The 21,505-nt window shown below is 42.0% G+C and overlaps 1 protein-coding gene across 1 annotated transcript in view; it reads right to left on the bottom strand.

Annotated features, from left to right (window-relative positions):
* Positions 1–21,505, bottom strand: part of CDH22 (cadherin 22) — a 1,590,820-nt gene that overhangs the window by 865,737 nt on the left and 703,578 nt on the right. The window lies entirely within an intron of this gene.

Here is a 21,505-nt window from a genome sequence, read left to right as displayed (position 1 = left end):
GTCATGGGATCAGTGGCTCAATTGAACGATGGCAGGAAATGGAGCTTTGGGGATTTGTGTAAAATATCCCATTCTAGTAGCGTCTAATGCAATTGTAGTGAACCTCATTCAAATAGTGTACATGCAATTGTTGTATTATGTTGTGTTGCTTATTTTTTATTTTGTTTGCTTCTACTAATTTTTGATGTCCTATTCACTTATGTGTCATTGTTCTCTGCATGTTAACAATCTTTTCTCTTCTTTTAGGATAATATAGGGGGGAGATGTGTGGTAGCTGGAATCCTTATGATGTAGCTGTGATGCGGTAGAACAGCATCACAGCAAAGATTCCAAGAATGGCCAGTATTTTCTGTATTGCTGAAGGTTGTGGATGTTTATTGTACTCTCCAACAAACTTCATTAAGAAGCTGAATTTGAATTTGCTGGATTACTACAAATTTTGGCGACGAGTTGGTCCTGCGCAGAGTTTCCAAGGAAAATTTCCAAAAGAACTTGGGTGGACAGATCATGGATTTGTTACACCTTTCTTCAGCTCTTTTCTAAATTGGAGCATTGTTGGGGCAGTCCATGATGGATTCAGGGATGTCGTTCAAGATCCTGACTACATTCATGGAAAAAGCCTGTTGCTTTATTTTTTAATTGTTGTACTCTTTTATCTGAATGTATGACGTTACAACGCAGACATTTACAACGCATGCCTATGCAATGCAGTTTTTACATCGCAACATCCATTACAACGCATGAATTGACATCGCATGCCATCACAACGCATTTTTAGAAACTACATTTACAATGCATTCCATACCATCACATTGTACCATTACAATGCATACAATTACATAGCATTTAAGGTAAGTGTTGCATAGTGTAGGGGTAAAAATTACTATTCCCACTCCAGCGAGTGCAACAGTAGGGTAAGTGTTGGGTAGGGGAGGGGTAAAAATGACTATTCACACTCCAGTGAGTTCAACAGTAGGGTAAGTGTTGGATAGTGTAAGGATAAAAACTATGCGTTGTAATGGTATACGTTGTAATGGTATGCGTTGTACTGACATGCGTTTTAATGACATGCGTTTTAGTGACATGCGATGTAATGGCTGCGTTGTAATGGCATGCGATGTAAAGGATGTTGCATTGTAATGACTGAGTTGTAAAGGTAGTGCGATGTAATGACTGCGTTGTAAAGGTTGTTTTCCCTTTTATCTCCATTCTAATGGTGTCCTCTTGCAGGAGTGCTCAGAGCTTGTCAACCTGTAGGCAGAATGAACGAAAGGCCTTTGTAGATGATGCAGCTGGTTTCACAGATGTGTCATGCTGGCAAGGAGAGCCAATGGAGTTCCTAGAGGGTGCAGGTCACATGTTCATATTTCTTCAGGCCCTTCTTCTTGATGAGCCATGCTGCAGCACGTAGGATGCCCTTAAGGGGTGGGCAGTGAGGAATCTGGGAGACGATGAAGCTGGACATTGCCACCATCCAGATGTAAGGGTACAAATGCTTGAAAAGAAGTTCAGAAGTCACAATCTGGAATTAATTACTCCACTTTCTTCAGCAGAGTGAGCTGCTAGCATGACGTTGAGCATTCCCCAAAGATGTGTACTTGGAGTTTAAAGTAGTGTCCAGAGAGAATCCAAATGAATCAGCATTGAGGGAAAGTTGACTTTTAAATCTATCCAAATTCAACTCATTTAGACAACTGGTTTCATGTTGTTAATTGTTGCTTGATGTTAATTGTTTTATTACGTATCCAATAAAAAATAATGATTACTAAAAGTAATACTGCTGACCAGACATTGGTGTTCGGTGCTTGTGCCTGCATGTTATATAGTATTCGCTTTTGCTACTATCGACATTTAGTATTTAGACAGCACACAGTCACCCATATGTGTGGCAAGGAAGACATTTTGGTGACACCACCTCGTCTGAGTAAGCTTTGCCTACTAGATCACAAGTCTCACTGGCCGAGGAAGAAACCATAATAATTATAACTACTGTTACTACCTGGGTATCACGGATTATCAACCAGTAGAGAGGAAAAACAATTTCTTTAATGTATAGTCCCTCACTTATGTATTTTTCCGAAGACAGACCAAACAAGCATTTGCAATGCAATAGGTCTCGCATTTGTGAAATTTTAAGCTATTGGCATTGTAAATAACACTGCCTTTTATTTATCTGTTTTTAAAATCAACACATAGAAAAAAGCTTTGTCATTTACAATGCCAGTAGCTGAAAGTTTCGCAAATGCGAGACCTATTCCATTGCAAATGCTTGTTTTCAATCCACCTAAAAGCCCCTTAGTAAAAGTTCACATTTCAACAAAAGGTGATGAAATTATGCGTTTTTATATAGCATGAACTTTATCCAAAGGGGTCCGAGCGCTTTAAAATAGAACCAGTTACATTACATAAGGACTTCATCATCAGAGTACATAAATAACATAAAAGATACAAACATACATAGGTCTACTACAGATTCTAGTGGTTAGAGTTACATATAAACACGCACAAGTTGCAAATTCACTCATGAATACATTTTAAGAAGACTTGAAGTGAATGAATGAGAACATAACAAATAATACAAATACAGTTAACTTGATGAAGTTAGATGTTATACATCAACAAAAGTAGAACACAGCAATGTCCAGGCAGATTTTCTCATATAAAAGGTAAATGTCTCAAAAACTGACATCGTTCGTTGGGCGAATCCTTCGCAATGATTCTGCATATCGATTTTGACACAGAATCGGACCCCCGAGCTCAGATTAAAGGGGCTAGGGGCGGGCGTGGTGGTGTCGCCGTAAGATCTGATACCAGTGGCTGTTAGAACTAGAATCTATGGAAAACAAGGTGTCTGGTAGTGGTACGGCACACATCCTTCCTTTAATATCCTTCTAACAGTTCTTCTAATAGTAACTAGGGCTCTCGTAACTTACCTTTCAAAGCCATGCACCGGCTTCTAACCATGCGAACTCCTGCATTCACTGGCCTCACGAGCTCAGCACTCCTTCTATTTTAAAGCTGGCTCGCCTGTCTCAATTAGCTGCGGGGCGGGACCACTACTCCTAAAGACCAAAGTAGCATATCACGTTCCGCTACGCATAATGTTTTCAATTTAGTTACCGGTCTATACTTGACCGTGGTATTTCTGTGGCACCACCTCCTCTTCCTGAGAAAAAAAAATATAGCTATCGGGCAAGTCACAAATAGTCCAAAGGTGAGAAGGATATATGGTTTGGAAGCAGTAGTCTTACTTTTACACAGCGACTTCACTCCAACATGGCGCCGCGGGTACGCCTTCAAAGACAGATGTCACAGTCCGGTCTCGGTCTTTTCGGCGAGTCAAATTTCCAAGCGTCCGGTTACCATAGAAACGACCAAAGTAAACAGTACGACCAGAACTAGTAAAGGGTGGACCAGTGCAGAACAGAGAGAGTACGTCGGAAAGTGGAACAGAGAGAGAGGCATGGAATGGTAGAGAAACAGAGAAGGGAAACAAAAAATCTGATAGGGTGACATAGAGAGAGCGCGAAAGGAGAGTAGCAAAGAGTAGCAGAGAAACATAGCGACATAGTGCCGGAGATGGGAAAAGGCTATGCACAAGTGAGGCAGATGTAGCGCTAAGAGGTGCAGGACAGATACTAGATACTACTGGATAGAGCTAAATACTAGTGGACAGAGGCAGGGTATAGGCAAAAGTGAGGGACTTGGTAAGAGACTTGGTAAGAGACAGAGAAAGGGTCAAGGGGAGGTTGATCAACTGTAGGATACTGAGAGGCAGGCTCCTGTCACAGCTGCAGAGCAGGTCACAAGCATGCCGAAGAACAAGACACAACTAACTGAAAGAAAAAAGTGAAAGTGCAAGCGCGCCATGCACGCGTTGTGCTGAACGCGCGAGCCATACGCGTGCACATCGCCTGTCTGGGCGCGTGCGTGCACTCCTGTCTGGGCGCGTGCACATCTCCTGTACCCCTCCGCTAGCAAAACCGACTACAATAGATCTCGCCAAGGCGAGCAACGCATGCGCTGCATCGCTAGGCGAGACCTAAAAATGTGGGGGCTGGATCTTCTGAAAAATCACATAGTGAATGCCCTTTTCATGATGGGAATATTTGCTCTGATATTTGGGACATTACTGTACATTTTCTTTCTGCGAATGCCTTGATTGACGTGGCAGACCTGGACATAATGGACGCTGGTGGCAGACTTGGACATAATGGACGCTGGTGACAGATCTGGACATAATGGACACCGGTGCAAGCTGTGTCAGAGGTTCCACTACAATCATTTTCACAATAGCAAAGGCTCTGATTTCAAGAAAACCATTGCCCAGCAGAGCTTTAAGTTAGATGAAAAAGCTGGCGGGACCGAAAACGGGTGTGTCTTGAGAAGCCTTACTCAAGGCCTGGCTATGTAATTAGTAAATTTGAAATAACATACTTTGTTGAATACATTCATAAATGGTGTCTCACTGGACAAATCCTAATGAAATTAGTAGGATATTTTATTCAACAGTTCACATAGCTCCTTTATCAAGTGCTAAAAGCATAACAACTTGACAAGTTAAATAAGAAAACGAGTGGCAACATTGTAGTCAATTGAACTGAAATAATGCTTTAGGCCCTTGAGCATCAATGGTAAACAACAGAAGCCACCTGTCACTTAGCCCCTATGTCAAAAAGGGACTTCTGGTGACACTATGTTGCAGCACTAGCATGTAACAGGCAGGAAGGTAGGGGATTTTTCTTCAGCCAGTAAATGACAAAAAGAGGGGCTCTTACAGCCTTGTTCAATGTCCATTTTTCAGTTTTGCCAGTGTCCGAGCCTTGTAGGCCCAGGACCACTTAGAGCACTGGTCCCCTGTAATATTAAATAAGGTGGGGAAATTAGACGAGGGTTCATGGGACATTTTCACATTTTGGACAGTTCTGACCCTTTAAATGAGGCTCAATGCCACCACCTCTTCCCTCTGTTCAATTTACAAGTCACTTTCTCCCATCACCACATAATGGTACCCAGCTGTTTGCGTGACGATTTTCCCCGGCACTAGTTATCGCGCCGCACCACCTTCCCTAGTGATTGTTGCATGTAAATTTCTTCTGTCCCATACTCTTTCTTTCACGGCTCACTCTACACTTTGTTCATGCGCGTCATTTTAGGGCCATGGAGCGCCACCATGAATGCGGTTCAGCGATGTCATCCTTCTTGCACAGTCTCTCTCAGGCAACCCTCCCCGCTTCACTTTCAACTTGGGAAGATTATAATTTGTGTGACGGGGCCTTCTTTAATGTCTCCAGTCTTGTTTCACCGTCCTCTGATCTGCCATTGCTCAGAGACATGTCGCCGCTTTGATATGCCCTGTTCCCCGCCACCCTCTGATCAGGCTGCCATATCATTCCACGCATTTTCCACCGAGCTAGCTTCTCTATCTAATAACCATATTCTGGCATTCTCTTTTTTTTTGAGTTGCTCAAGAAAAATTAATTTCATGTTCCTTTTCCCTCCGACCTCCCCTCTGGGAGCAGAATGCGCGTTTTGCTCTCTACGCACAACTTGATCCGCTCCTTTCTTTCACGCACCAACCCTGGCCTGCAATTTCTGGTGCTCTATGTTCCCTTTCTACTCCCCTTTGTAAGGATGATTACATTCATATTTTGCTTACAGACAAACCTCAGAAGCAATAGAAATTCCTGACACCTTCTTGACATCTTCTTAATTGGGAGAATCATAGATTTTTATCTTCTTCTCACTTCTTGGAAATTGTGTTTGGTTCCTTCTTGTATCTCATGCATATGCCCATGACACATAGGCCATTTTTCTATGTGGGAAGCCTAGCTAATCAGCATTTTTCTATCCCCCGTATAAGCCATGGGAGAGGCTTAACAATACATTTTGGAAGGGGACCTCTGGTATGGCCAGTAGCTTGAAGAAAGCCCACTCAATCAATATTAAGCAATAACCCCCATTAGTCTCTACTGCCTGGTCACCCAGAGGTGAATTGTGAATGTGCAGAAGTTCATTCCCAAAGAAGAGCTGCCAACTCACACGGTGCTACCATCCATCACACGATGCTGGCTTTCTTCAAACAGTGACCCGGTGAACAGCAGTGGGAGAGAAGGAGCTGGAAACCCCTGCGGTGAGTTGGTTTCCAGTTCATCTTTAGAGGATCTAAGCAGCCTATATCCATTAAGGAATGTGAAAGCACCACATTGCATTGGTAGCAGCCACAGCAAGCTTTTGTGTTTTTTTCGAAGAGGGGTACCTCTGGGAAGTTTTCAGCAATTAGCTCCATCCCCTCCCCACACCCTCAATTGTTAAATTGGCGGGAGTTACAAATCTTCAAGAGAACCTCTAAGCCACCATTTTGTGTGCGCCCTACATAAGCCATATTTTGTGTGAGACTTAGTCAATAAGATTTGTGTGAAAATCTATTGTGAGTGGTAAAACCTTCCAAGCTGTATACTATAGGGGCACATTCTAACAACACCAATCAACATTATGTCGGTGCCCCCGTTATGAAGTATGAAGAGGCCTCATAAACAAATGATGTACAAACACCCTAGTCAAGCAATGTTGTACAAAACCCACAACAGGCAGAACTGTGCAGATTTCCAGCATCATGTTGGGCCAGACGCGGAGCGTGAGGTGCGAGGAGCCCTCAAGGTGCACTAATCCTTTGCATTTTATCCTGAAGCTTTTAACATTTTAACTTAACGTCTGTAGCTTTTAACATTTTAATTCAATGCCTGAAGCTTTTAACACTTGAAATCTAAGCCTGAAGCTTTTTACATTCGAATTCTTTGCACACTTAGCATTTTGCACAAGCAGCCCACTATTTGTTTGTCCACCAGCCTACTTTGTGTTTACTCGATCTCTGTCTCCGCTACCTCGTTCCGACGCAGCGTTTGCTGATTGATCGGAGGGAAGCGGACACACCCCCCTTCCGGGCCTGCCTGACTTCCAGCGGGGAAGTCTGATCACGGGGGATTCCCGCATCCGGCCAGCTATTTAATCTCATGCTGGGCCGGACGCGCAGCATGAGATTAAAGGCTAAGGCGCGCCAAAGGCAAGCCCGTCTGCGCCCATCCACGCACATCCGCACCAAGGCCGCGGCAAGTGCAGGAAAATCTGCCCAAAAGTATCCAGGTATGGTTTATTCACCTGTTACATTAAAAAATCGCAACATAAGTGGTCCGTGCAGATGCCTGATAGCACCTGACAATATAAAGGGGGCCTTCTCATGTCACCATTGCAGATTGGAAATTCCTATCACAGTCACTAACGCTAGGGCATCAGCAACTACTAACACTGCCCAATTGAAAGGAGGACTAATTAATGCCCGCTCATTATGTAGACACGCCCAAGATATCAGAGACTTAATCATGGAGCAATAGTTAGATTTTCTCTTTATCACTGAGACCTGGCTGAAAGACTGGTGTAATCCCGATATCGCAGTAGCACTGCCACCCTACTACACGATCTGTAGGAAAGATAGAGGGGACACCAGAGGAGGGGGCCTGACCATCATCCCTCGTGATACATTACACTGTACTACTTTTGAGCTGGACACACTTAAGGGAGCAGAAAGCCTTGGCTTCTGCATCTCACTAAATGCCTCCATGTCCTTTTCAGGAGCCCTGATCAATCGCCCACCGGGTCACAGCACCACTTTCATCGACTCACTAGGAGACACCTTTTGTCATTTCCTACTGAGATATGCTAACTTCATCTTATTAGGTGATTTTAACCTGCACCTGGAGACAGGAAAGAGCCAGGAGTGGACAGCTTCCTTCAAATAATAGAAATACTCAGTCTGGACCAGGTGGTGGACGCCCCCACACACCGAGCTGGCCATACACTGGACGGGGTCTGTTCCAATTTCACCCTGCTTTCTGCAGATTCTCCCATCCCACAGATATGGTAAGACCACAACCTGGTCCCCCTAACACTTAAGATTACATGGATGAATCGTCCAGACAAGCAGCCCACCGCCTTCCAATCCAGGCGTAAATGGGTACAACTTGTCCGCAATCCTAAACTGGCTACCACTGCCCAGGCTCAGGTCCCTGCCTTAACAGGGATCACCGCAATAGACTCACGTCTTTTCCTCCCTGGTTTACTGCAATTAGCAATGAACTCATCCCACCAGAGAAACCCAACAAGAATGCGAAACATAAAACTCATAAACCTCCCTGGTTTACGCCCACTCTTGCACAAATACATTGCTAATGTAAGCAACAAGAGTGTAAGTGAAGAAGATGCTATGATGTGGAAGAGAAAAAAGCGTTTAAAATAAGTAGGAAGCTCTACCACACCCAGATCAGATCAGCCAAAAAAGAGTACTACTTTAACAATATACAGGAGGCAAAACTAGACCAAAAAGCTATTTTCTCGGTCTTAAAGACCTTCACCAACCCCAAAGCATTACAGAAAGATTTACCTCCTTCCTAGAGCTTATCTGATCAAATATCAATCTTCTTTGAAGAAAAAATCCAGAATATCCAAAAGGATTTTATAACAGATTCTATCCCTAACCAGAACACTGCCCTGTCGCACAATCTTGCCACTACCAGTCATTCCATCCGAACGTTTGAACCAGTGTTGCTGGAGCAAACTCTTGATGCAATTGTAGCATATAAATCTGGTTCTCCCTTAGATGCCTGTCCTCCCACGATTCTTCACCAAATCGTAGACACGGTCAACCAAATAATAAATCAGATTGTCAATTTCTCATTAAGTTCAGGCACAGAAGCTGGCAATAGTTAAACCCTTGAAAAAGAAGCAAAATATCGACCCTTCTGTCCTCTCTAACCTCTGCTCCATATCACTGCTTCCTTTACTGGGGAAAATTACAGAAAAAGTTGTTCACAAAGAGCTAACCAAATTCGTCGAGGCCATCAATAACCTCCACCCTCATTAATCAGGTTTCCGACCCAAGCACTCCACAGAGTCCGCACTCCTGGAAATCACGGACGCTTTAAAAATGATAGCTGATGAAGACAGGAAGTCTGTGCTGATCTTGCTCGACCTGTCGACCGCATTTGATACTATTTCACACAGTATCCTCCTGGCAAGACTCAAAGCCAGCGGTATTTCTAACACCGCACTGGAATGGCTAAAATCCATCCTCTCTAATCACAGACAAGCTGTGTCCCTTGGAATTTTACTCTCGGTTGAATGCACCATTACAACAGGAGTGCCGCAAAGTTCATTGTTAAGCCCGCTATTGTTTAACATTTACATGACCCCACTCATCTCCCTGATAGCATCATTTTGGGATTGAAGTTACGTCCTACGCAGACGATACCCAAATGATCTTATCGTTAGACAACTACTCCACAGACGCTGAACTCAAAAGATGCCTAACTGAGGTAATCCAATGGATGAAGGACAACCACCTCAGGTGCAACACCGAGAGATCCTACAAATAGGAAAAGAGGTCTCATTTTTGCATGGTGGGTGGTAGTCGGAAGGTACAACACCTCCGCCTAATACGGTGAAGGTAGCTAAAAATGTAGGAGTACAGTTTGATTCTGCTCTCACCTTCCAGCCACACGCAATGACTGGAGCAGGGACCCGCTTTAGCCTCATAAAATCCCTGAAAATGTTTTTTGATTTAATTCCACTCGCCGCAAGGAAATCAGTAGCAGTCATCCTGATTCTCTCGCGCCTGGACTACTGCAACAGCCTCCAGGCAGGAGCCAATAAACAAACATTAAAAAGACTCCAAGTGGTCCAACACGCGGCGGCCCGTTTGGTACTAAAACTACCACGAAGGTCCTCTGCATCCGCAGCCTTAAAAACCCTTCACTGGCTCCCACTGCATAAGAGAATACTCTTCAAGATTCTGTTAATCACCTTCAGAACCTTACTTAAACTAGGATCAAAGTACCTCTCATCGAGGTTCACCCCCTACATTACAACCAGAATCCTCAGGTCCTCATCAGCTAACCTCCTCAAACCCCCCAGTTTTAGATGCAAAGCAAAGGGAGGAAAAACAATGGCTGTCCTGGGCACCAAAGCCTGGAATTCACTGCCAATGCATCTGAGAGCGTTAACAACTGAAACACAATTTAGGAATGCACTGAAAACTTGGATTTTTGGATCCACAGATGAATTCTGTCTCTCTCTCATTTAAGACCGCCTGAGCATCTTATCAACTCCAAACCAGCGCCAGGATGCTTCTTTCGGAGTGGCAGTCAGCGCTTTATGAATATTTCTTTTCATTTAATTTCATCATTCGGAGCTATGCTGAAACCTTGATCAGCCAATATTGTGCATTAACCTGCATCATGTTGCGCTATCATGTGTTATGCCAGAAAACCTCTCAAATAGTATTGTCTTGGCGAATTCAGCATGATTATTAGACATCCCCACCACAAGCACTCCAACCTTTGAGCCAACAATGTGTGGGAACCAGCCACGGCCAGTACAGGTAAGAGTGGTTCGGCCAGGTGTGGGGGGGGATTTCGACAGACGACAACAAGGGAAATTAATTATTTATTTAATTTTCCTTTGTGGTCTCCTGTCAAATCTCCCCCCAACCAGGGCCCACCACCCATACCTGGACGGACCGCAGCTGGTGGGAGCCTAATTTCTCCAGCAATTTGCATCACCCAGCTCAATCAGTATGTTATGTTATGTTTTCAAGATTTCTAAAGCGCGCTGTTATCCTGAGGTGTCCTGGCGCTATGCGCTATCTACCAAAGCGAGCCGATTAAGACATTAGGAGGAAAGGTTCCCCTCCAACCTGTAATATGGTGATCCCCCCTCAAATATTTGATTCGTACAGATTCCACCAGCTGTCAGCAATGTTCAGATTTGTCCATCTTACAGAATTTTTCAGGACCTCCCCCTTCAAACTCCACAGTTAACTGTATTGTGTAGGAGGTTCCAGCATTTGCACCATTAGGGGTCCAACCTGCATCTAAAGCAGCATTGTGCTGCCCTGCCCAACACACCGTATTCGACAGGTCCAACAGGGGTGGGAACACAGTGCTCCTTCCGATCTTATCCAGATTGAATACTGCTGCTGGAATTTTCAATTCAAGAACATAATAGGATGCTCCTCTGTACTGGAAAACAGCTTCCCATGAAATATCCTCATGACACATAATATTAAACTTGTAGGGTTCTGTCGACTCAGTACTCACCCAGAACCTTCATCTAGCCACCAACTCCCAACAATTCACCTCTGCCAACTTTAGTCAATTGCCAGTGGTGATCTTCTCTCTACCTTTCACCAACCCCTACTCATAAGAGGGAGTCATTGGAGGGAGAGTTGTGGCGCAGTGGCCAGAGTGCTGACTCTGGAGCGAAGGGGTCGCGGTTCGATCGCTGGCAGCTGCTCAGCACAGCATCAAGTGACTCTGGGCAATAGTTCAATTAATTTCCCCAGCGGCCCCAGCACCTTGAAACCGTTAAGAGGGTGATATGTTTGTGCTGTACAAATAGGAATTATCTATCTATCTATCTATCTATCTATCTATCTATCTATCTATCTATCTATCTATCTATCTATCTATCTATCTATCTATCTATCTATCTATCTATCTATCTATCTATCTATCTATCTATCTATATATAAATATATATATCTAGCAAGATGTTGACAAGAATCCATTTACTGAACACGTTGTACTAGTCCATGTATTTTAATGACTTTTGACTCTCTTTTTGCTTTTTCTCATTATGCTTCTTTTTCTCTCTTTTATCTTGTTCTTCTGCCTGCAGGAGGAAGGGAAGGGACTGTTGCCTAGAGGAACGAGGGGGCCCCTATCCTTTTCTTCGCTTTTACTTCCAGCCACTGGGCCTTTGACAACTATCAAGTATTCTGATTACTATCAAGTACTTTTTATAGTAGTTGAGATTTTGGTTAGATATCCATGTATTCTACATTACGATGCACTAATTAGCTTTGACTAAATTTCTATGTCTACTAGTTATTGCCGATAGGACCACGCTGCACTACAGTCTCTCTCTCTCTTTGCAATTTGATTCCGTTTTCACATTTTGATTTTACACATATGGGTGTTTTTAGGAATGAAGTTTAAACAGGGCAACTCAATTTGCCACGTACATACTTCAATTAACTGCAGTGTGGGACCCTGAAAAGAGGTCCAGACCAAGGTGATCACTTAAGATAGACACTTGTCGATACACCAATTAGATACATTCAAACATCTCCGCATGTTTTACGCACCTATCTTAGTGTAGTATAGTCGGTTCTGTGCCACTATTGGGCAAACATAACATTTACTTAAATCCACATGTTATTTGTGTGTCAACTTACTCACAGCGGCTTTTTCCCTCCACTCACATGAGTTTCATTGCCTGAGTCCATTATAGGCTACCCCCAGTCACTATTTGACGTACAATGTCCGCTATGCGATCAGATGTTCGCATAAAGTTTTATTTGCACTAACTGCAAATACCCTTGCCTAGAGGAAGAGCTGTTGTTGTGCGGTCACGCGATCGCATAAAGTTTCATTTCATTCATCATTTTTTTCACTTGTACAAATATGTAATCTTGTTTAAGTGCACAGAGATATTAGAGATCCTAACCTGGATAGAGCGCAGACCAATCTGATATTGTTAATCAAGAGAAATTTTGCGCCACCTTGCCGGGAACTTACACGTTTTTGGCTATTTAATAACTTTTATATTTTCTCTATGCCTAATCGCTATCTACACTATCGTGTAAAATGTTAATTTTCGACTGAAAAATCATGATGTGCGATGACTAAAGGACATGTTTGGGTTATTATTAACACTGTTTATCGACATGAAACAGAGTCCAATATGGCGCTGTGTTATTAACCGTTTCTGTTGATGCATGTACTGTGAGTAGACTTTTCGAAGTCCTCTTTCTATGATTACTTTACGAAACAGTATGTATTGTGACAATTGTTTTGAACACGCTGTGTGAACAAGCCCGTTCGCGGGTGAAACGCGTTGCAGCAGGTTTATGATGTTAATAAACCTACCTGTGTCTAAGTGACCTTCGTTTCCCTGGTGATTCTGTTTGTCTCCGAGAGCGCGTTGGGACTCCAATTTGTTGATAAATATATATATATATATATATATATATATATATATATATAATGATTATGTCACATCACACATTCTTCAGTGATGTAAAAGAGGTGCCAGGGGCCTGATGCAAGCTAAAAAATGAACACTGTTGACCCACCCCCCCCCCACCCAAGTTGGGCTATAAAAGTCAACCTTTATTTGTGGAGCAGGGTAGTTCCCTCAAACGAATAAACAACAGGAATTAGGGGGGTCAAAGGGAAAAAGTTTATAGACCAGCAAGATGAAGTTTCCCCATATACTAAGTAAACACAGTGGTCATCTCAGGTCTAAGAAGGTAGTGAACACAAAAACCAAGGCAGGTGAATTGAATCCCCACAGGGATAATCCCGAAAGAGGACTGGAGCCCTCACTCACCAAGAGGTGACATGCTTCATCATCGGGTTCGTTCCTCCAGTGGAAAAACCTAGTTCCAAAGGGGGCTACAACCCCCTCACTAAGAGGGAGGAGTCCAGGGATTTTGTTCAGCGAGGATGAGGCTGTATGTACAAGGAGTAGTGTTCCTTATACTGTGAGTGAGGTAAAAGAGATCAGTGCTAGAGAATCAGTGGTGAGAAAACTAGTGGTGAGAAAACTAGTGGTGAAGTTAAAAATGGCTAGTGAATACCAAAAAAGGCTTTACTGTGTAGGTTTCACTGTCAGAATTTAAAAAAGTGCATAAGGTAGAGTAGTGGATATTCGACACTACTCTTCGCAATAGGTCGACATGTTTCAGCCCTAGGGATCTATACAAGGATCTGGGCTTTCTTCAGGACCGGGTGAAAGATAAAGCTACTGCTGTGGTGTGCTCAAATTGAAGAAAATAATAGTAATAATACTACACCGATGATCCAGGTGTACAGTATTTATTGGGTCCATCTGAGGGAGATAAAAAAACAACAACTCCCATGGTCAGAAAGGGTCACTACATATATACAGTTCTAGTAATGCAGGTAATATATTTATAAAACATAAAAATGCTAACCCCAAAAGTATGGGTCCTGCACTTACCCAAATAGTTTGGATGACACCCTCACCTCAACCTGGATACAACTCAGGGAAAGGGGGCCCGCTCTATAATAAACAAAATGTGTGATGTCAGAGTGTACAGACAGATCTCTGATCATATGGTTTACTATGAACACAACCACCCACCTAGTCACAACTACAGTATGGCATAAAAAGAAGAACTCAGGACAGGATTGAGTCATTTGAAAATTTGAAAAAAGGGATTTTTTTTTTATAAATAATAATTATTTTGGTAAACAAATAGAGAAACTGTTAGCTCTGTTAATGTAAGAAGAGAGTATCTAAATTCCAAGCGCAAAGCGAACCTGTCCGTCGGTACCCCGGGGCGGTCAATGAGTTGAGACTGGAGGTACCGAACGGCTGGCCAGCTCTGCGCTTATATAGTGAGTGGAAGACAATGAATTGTTCCCACCTGTGTCAGTCAGGACCCTGAGGTGGCCAAGTATATCACCTGGTTTAAAGAATGAGGCCCTGTCATGACTGAGCATGCTCAGTAAAGGAGACACTTATTCACAGCGCGGTGAGTGGGCATGCTCAGTGAATGAGACACTTATTCACAGCGCGATGAGTGAGCATGCTTAGTGAAGGACATACTTATTCAAAGCCTGAAGAAAAATACTCAAAATTAAAATAATTTCAATTAAATTCAATTAAATGGCAATGATGGAGTAAGGCATTGCTTAAAGAGAGGGGGTAGTTCCACAGTGTGAACGATCAAAGAAACGATCAAAAAAAGGTTCTGCTGTAGTGTTGCGCATGTGCAGTGTCAAAGACACTAATCATAGCCCAAGAAGCAGATTAACAATAGAATCATCTCCAAAAGATGTTATATTAAGCACAACCTTGTGCAAATTTGAGGGATGATTGAGTGGTGCACCTCAGAGTAGGGTGCGGATACAAAGCATTGGTAGAGGAGAATCAACCACTGGAAATCATGTGTGCTGTATCTTATGTTGTGATGTAACAGATCAGTAGTATGATACATCTACAATAGAAGCCAGGGTATGTCATCATTCAGTCCATTGGCATCAGTACGTAGTTTGTGTACCCATCGTTGTTCTCTGATCAGTAAGAATTGATGAATGTCACTGATATGAGGGGGAATAGTTGGTTTCTCTAGTACCACCCAACTAATGTCATTCTCAGTGTGTCCTTGTGTAATGAAGTGATTGGTCATCTTAGTTGAACTTTTCTTGCATCTCACATTGCTTTTATGTTCCAGAATTCTTGTTTCACCTTTATCGTTGTCATGCTTATGCACCGCATCAGGCAAGGGCATATGATCATGTAGATCAGTTTGTCACTATTGCAATTAGTGTGTTTCATGAGAGACCATGGTCTGTTGGTGCCTATGTCAATTTCTGTAGTCTGTTTTGTTTGTGGGCACGCAGCACAAGAACCACATGGGAAATGCCCTTTAACTGCAGGCAGGCCCCATAAGGACAACTGGTTCTGTGTCTGTTTGGGCTGGGGTCTGGTGTGCACCAGCATGTCTTTTATGTTCCCCATACGTTTGAAAGCAAATAGTGGCGGTGGCAGTGATGTGGGACCGATGTTCAAGATGCGCCAGTGTTTGAGGATGGTTTTCTTGATTTGGTTGGAGAAACCACAGAATGTGTTTACACATGTCAAGCGCTGTTGTGTTTCTCTAGGTGGTGCTACCTCAATAAGGGCTTCTCTGTGATTGTTGAGTGCTCTCTTCCTGCATTTGCGTATGATGCTGTGGGGATATTGCCTGTCTTTCAGTTGTGTGGACAGTGATCTAGCGTGGTCTTCATATTTCTCCACACTAGAGCAGTTGCGCCTCACACGTAAGAATTGTCCAAAGGGCAGATTATCCCGAAGGGCTTTGGGATGAAAGCTGTGGTAGGACAATAGTGAGTTCCTTGCCATGGGCTTGCGGTACAGTTCAGTAGACAAAATCCCATTATCAGGATAGATTCTCACATCTAGGAATGGAAGACTGGTGTATCAGAACTCATAGGTAAAGCGCAGAATTTCATTTCTTGTATTCAGGCAGCTATGAAAATCCACGATGGTCTCGGGTGTCCCTCGCCAGACCACAAAAATATCGTCGATGTATCTCTTCCATACTATTATGTGATCTCTGTAGGCATTAGTCGGATGAAGCACTTCAGTTTGTTCGAACCGGTTTAAAAGACACCAAGAGTTCTTCTTCTTGGTTGAACGGCATATCATGTAGTAGGCGTAGTAGATCCTTAGTGTCTTGCACAAATGTTGGCATCTTCTGTACGATAGGTTTGAGAAACACATCAACAAAGGTGGATAGGGGTTCAAGTAGGGAGCCTATCCCGGAGATAATGGGTCTACCGGGCAGCGGTATTCTTCCTTTGTGTATTTTGGGTAACACGTAAAAGTACGGTGTAACCGGATGTTCTGTAACCAGGTAGGTGGCCTCATGGTTGGTTATCCATCCAGCTTCCTTGGCTTCGTTGACAAGGTCCTTGATGGTGGTAGTGAGTCTTTTCGTGGGATCCATCTTGAGGGGACGGTAATATCGTCTGTCTTCAAGCTGGCGTATGCATTCTCTTCCATAGACTTCAGTGTCAAGGATGACAGTTTGGCTAATGTCTGTAAAGCCATCCGTTCCGCTCTGGGGAGGTTCTGAAATTGTCTCGTGTTGGTATTCATGATGGTTTCTGTGTCATGTAGGACCGCTTTCTCAAAAGCGATAATCTCCGGTGGAGTCATCTGGTTAGATGGATTAAAGGTGGACTTTGGTCTGAGCCCAGTGTTGGTGTTAGCATCATCCCTTGGTTTAGGGTGGCCTTTGAAGAAGGCCTGTAGTCTAATTTTGCGGAAAAAAACTGCCAATTCTTGTCTTATAGTGAAAGGATTACCCCTGGCAAACCCCAGGACTCCTGCGCCACTGCATGTACTGAAGTAATAACAGTAATGCTCCTGGTGGCATTATGATCAGCCGTCTGAGTACCGCGGGGGAGGGACACAGTGCTAAGAGGCTACTCTAGGCGGGAACTAGTAGAGCTCATCTGCTCCTGAAGACTGTTGGAGGCAGATATAGGAAACTAACAGGTAAAAAATATATATTTTTCCAAACTCTAGACAGATATGTTATAGGCAAAACGCCAGCAGTAAACAGAAATGCGAAATTTTGTTAAAATGTTCTGTGGTTAATAGAGGAACTTCAATTCTGTTCCTCCCCTTAACTGAAATGAAAATTGAGGTTAAAATAATATACCTGGGATGGAGGACTCAGTGTGCCATTCGGTGATGAACGGATGGAAGAGATGAGACGCGAGACGTGAATGAAGCATTCAAAGTCCTTCAAGTAATAAAGAAAGTAACAGGAATTAATCAGCAGATATACACATGTAGCCCAAGGGGTCCTGCAGTAATATGTTGCTTTTAAAGAGAGGATCTAAGGCATTAAACATATTAATATGTCTTCCTAGAAAGGTTTGCGAGCACATAACATTACCTTCCAACACATACATTGAAGGGCAAGCATTGGCAAAGCCAGATGATTTAGCGTTGGAAAGCAAGTTTGATGGCTACATATTGTTGATTTTTTTATTGTAGGAATATAATGAAAAAAATAAAATGCAGCAAAAGAAAGAAGGTGTGATGCTGCCTAAACGTGGCAGTAATATGCCTATAATAAAATGCTGAATTTAAATAAAAACTTTCCATTACATATATTTTTGTATAAAACAGTATGGTTTGTTCAAAGCTGGCATGTGTAAATTTAAGACTTATAAAAAACGTTTTATGTTTTAATGCTCATCACTGAAAAATATGACACTTATAAGCACAAAGAAATAGTACTAATGGCTTAGAATTACCATAACCACCACAGCAGCTCCTCTGAAGGCACTGAAAGTTTGCTGAGTAGCCGACAGATTTCAAGCAGCGTCTCACAAAGTATTTTGTTTTTCAAAAACAAAGTCCTAAAGTAGGAGTTTGTTTTTGAGAAAAAAACAACTAATGATCTTGACAGCCTCGGATTTTTCTCCCAGTGTGCAGGTGTGATTTAATGATTTTCTGTATGGCCTGCCAGGATTTCCAAGGTGGTACCAAATAATAAAAAAAGTACATCAGAACATCTACTCTAAATAAGGTGGATAGTTTGAGGTAGTAGGAATATGGTTTCCTGCAGCGTAGGGCACCGATGTTGGAAACATGACAGTCCCAATGGCTTTAAATAGTGCAGGCGGCGAGTCAGTTTGACAGACAGGATACTCGGACATGTTTGAGGCAGAGTACTACGTCTACCAAACTTTAAATCAGGCCATTTGTTTGAAGGCAGAAAAATAACTAAACAATAAGAAAAATGTCAAGAAGAAACGCAAGGGCAAACTATAGTATTGATCCCCAACCCTTGAATTGAAGTGTACTTCTATTGAGGCGGATGTGCATATGTTGAAAAGAGCTGATGGCTAAATGGACTGCCCCAAGTTGTATGCTATGCGGGCAAAAAAAATGTGATTCATGGTTGAAGAGATCAAGTGTGCGTATATATATATATCTACCTACACACACACACACACACATACTTATATATATATGAGTGGCTGCGTGACTGTACCAGTGTGTGAGTGGATATCTGAGAGGCAGCATGGGGTTGTGAGTGGCAACATGGGTGTGTTAGTGAATGAGTGATTAGCAATATGGGTGAGTGAGTGGCTGTATTGAGAGTGAGTGGGTGTGTGAGTGGCTGTATGGGTGAGTGAATAGTTGTTTGAGAGTGTGCATAGGTAAGTGAGTGGGTGTGAGTGGCTGTATTGGAGAGTGAATGTGTAAGTGGCTGTAAGGGTGAGTGAGTGAGTGAGTGAGTGGGTGTGTGAGTGGATGTATGGATGTGTGAATGGTATGTAAGTGGTTCTGTGGGTGTGTGAGTGGGTATGTGAGTGGTTGTATGGATGAGTGAGTGGCTCTGTCCATGACTGTACCGGTAAATGAGTGGTTGTGTGATTACATGTATTGGTGAGTGAGTAGCAGTGTGAGTGGCTGTATGGGTGAGTGTGTGGGTGACTGAGTTGGTGTGTGAGTGGCTATAAGGGTGTAAGAGTGGGTGTTTTAGTGGCTGCATTGGTAAGTGAATGGGCACATGGATGGATGTATGAATGAGGTAGTGAGTGGCAGTATGGGTGAGTGGATGCGTGAGTGGCTCTATGCATGAGTGGTTGGTTGTGTGAGTACTTCTAAGGGTCTGTGAATGGGTAAGCGAGGAGTTGTGTGGGAGTGGGAGTGGGTGTATGAGAGGGTCTATGGGGTGTGAGTGTTTTTTGGATGATGTCATCAGTGATGTCATTTGAGATGTCATCAGTGATGTCATCAGTAATGTAATATGTGAGGTCATAAGCAGTGCATTGCAGGGGCATACGTTATAGTTAGCTCAAGTAATTATAACTGCTGAATTTCCATGATTTTATACGAGTGAAATCTGAGCCTAACTATAACATCCTTGTAATCTTTGGTTTTTCAGTGATTATCTAAGGTTTCTTTAATTTTATTTCCTATCTATAAAGTCCCTGTAACCTTTAGTTATTTCAGTGAATTTCTACAGTTTTTTAAATTCTATTTCCTAACTATAACATCTCTGTAACCTGTGTTTTGAAGTGAACTTCAAATGTTTTTTTATTTTATTTCCTGTAACCTTTGAGAATGAGTGCCTGAGTGAGTGCATGAGTGTCTCACTGGGTGTGTGAGTGTGTGGGTGTCTCAATAGGTGTGTGAGTGGTTGTGTGAGTGTCTGAGTGGACATGGGAATGGCTGCATAAATGTCCCACTAGGTGTGTGTGTGTCTGAGCAGGTCTGTGAGTGGGAGCATGTGTGCCTGAGTGGGTATCTGAGTGGGTACATGAGGGTCTGAGTGGATCTATGAGTGGGTGTGAGTACCTCAATGTATGTGTGAGTCAGTCTGTGAGTGAGTGCATGAGTGTTTGAGTGGGTCTGTGAGTGGGGATGTGAGCCTCTGAGTGGATCTGTGAGTGGGTGTGTAAGTGTCTGAGTGGGTGTTTGGGTGGGTGCATGAGTGTCTGAGTAGGTATCTGAGAGGATGAATGAGTGTCTGAGTGGGTCTGTGAGTAGATGTCAGAGTGCCTAAGTGAGTTTGCAACTGCTTCCATAAGTGTGTGTCAGTCTGTGAGTGGGTGCATGAGTGGGTCTGTGAGTAGGTGTGAGAGTAATGAATGGGTTTGTGAGCACCTCAATGAGTGTGTGAGACAGTATTGTTTGTGTTTTTTCATATATGTGTTACATTTTTAATAGTTATCAATTTCATTTTAATTAAATTTTGCATTTTTTAGTTCCGTAGCGGGTTGTGGGTTTACTGGGGATTAGGGTGGGAAGTAATTTAATTATAATAAATTAATGATTATTTTTTTATTTATTTAATTTAGATTTGATTGTGTTCATTGTGGGAAGTAATTTATTTGTAATTAATTGTTAATTGGTTGTTAAATAATATTAATTAATTAATTACGAATTATGGTAATTTTGTATAAAAAATAGGTGCACATTGTGCGGTTTATAGGGGTAAAGGGTGGGAAGTAATTTATGTTTAATTAATTAATAATTAGTTGTTAAATTATATTAACTAATTCATTGCTAATTAATTATACTAATTGTGTGATTGTTTTTAGGTGTGGGTTGTAGGGTCTATGGGGAAAAGGGTGGGAAGTAATTTATATTTAATTACTTAATAAATAGTTCTTAATTAATATTAATTAATTGATTGAAAATTAATTATCGAAATTCTGTAATAAATTTTAGGTGTGATTTGCGGGCTTTATAGGGGTAAAGGGTGGGAAGTAATTTATGTTTAATGAATTAATAATTAGTTGTTAATTTATATTAACTAATTAATTGATAATTAATTATGGCAATTGTGTGATCGTTTTTAGGTGTGTGTTGTGGGGTTTATGGAGTAAAGGGTGGAAAGTAATTTATGTTTAATTAATTAATAATTGGTTGATCATTAATGTTAATTAACTTATTGTTATTTAATTAGAGTAGTTGTTTATATTTTTTTGAGTGGGTTATACTTTTATAGGGGTCAAGGGTGGGGGGTAAATTAATTTTACTTACTTTATCATTAGTTTTTATATACTAATATTTTTTTTATTGAAAATAAGTTTAATTGTGTGATTCATTTTTTTACAGTTTAATTTTACCAGTGGTTTGTGGGGATTACAGGGGTAAAGTGTGGGAAGTTTATAGATTTATATGAGTTTTAATTTGTTTTTTAATTAATAATATTTCTTTAATTGGTAATTAATTATGTTAATTATGTAAGTACATTTGTTTTATAAAATTTAGATGTGGGTTGTGAATTGTGTGGTGTTATAGGGTAGGAAATAAAAAAGTAAATTTATGTAATAATTAATGTTTCTGATTCTAAATAATTTATGTATTTGTTTGAAAA

The sequence above is a fragment of the Triturus cristatus genome, chromosome 7 (genome assembly GCF_964204655.1).
Source record: "Triturus cristatus chromosome 7, aTriCri1.1, whole genome shotgun sequence".
Classification (NCBI taxonomy): domain Eukaryota; kingdom Metazoa; phylum Chordata; class Amphibia; order Caudata; family Salamandridae; genus Triturus; species Triturus cristatus.
This window is presented reverse-complemented; position numbering and strand designations above follow the sequence as displayed.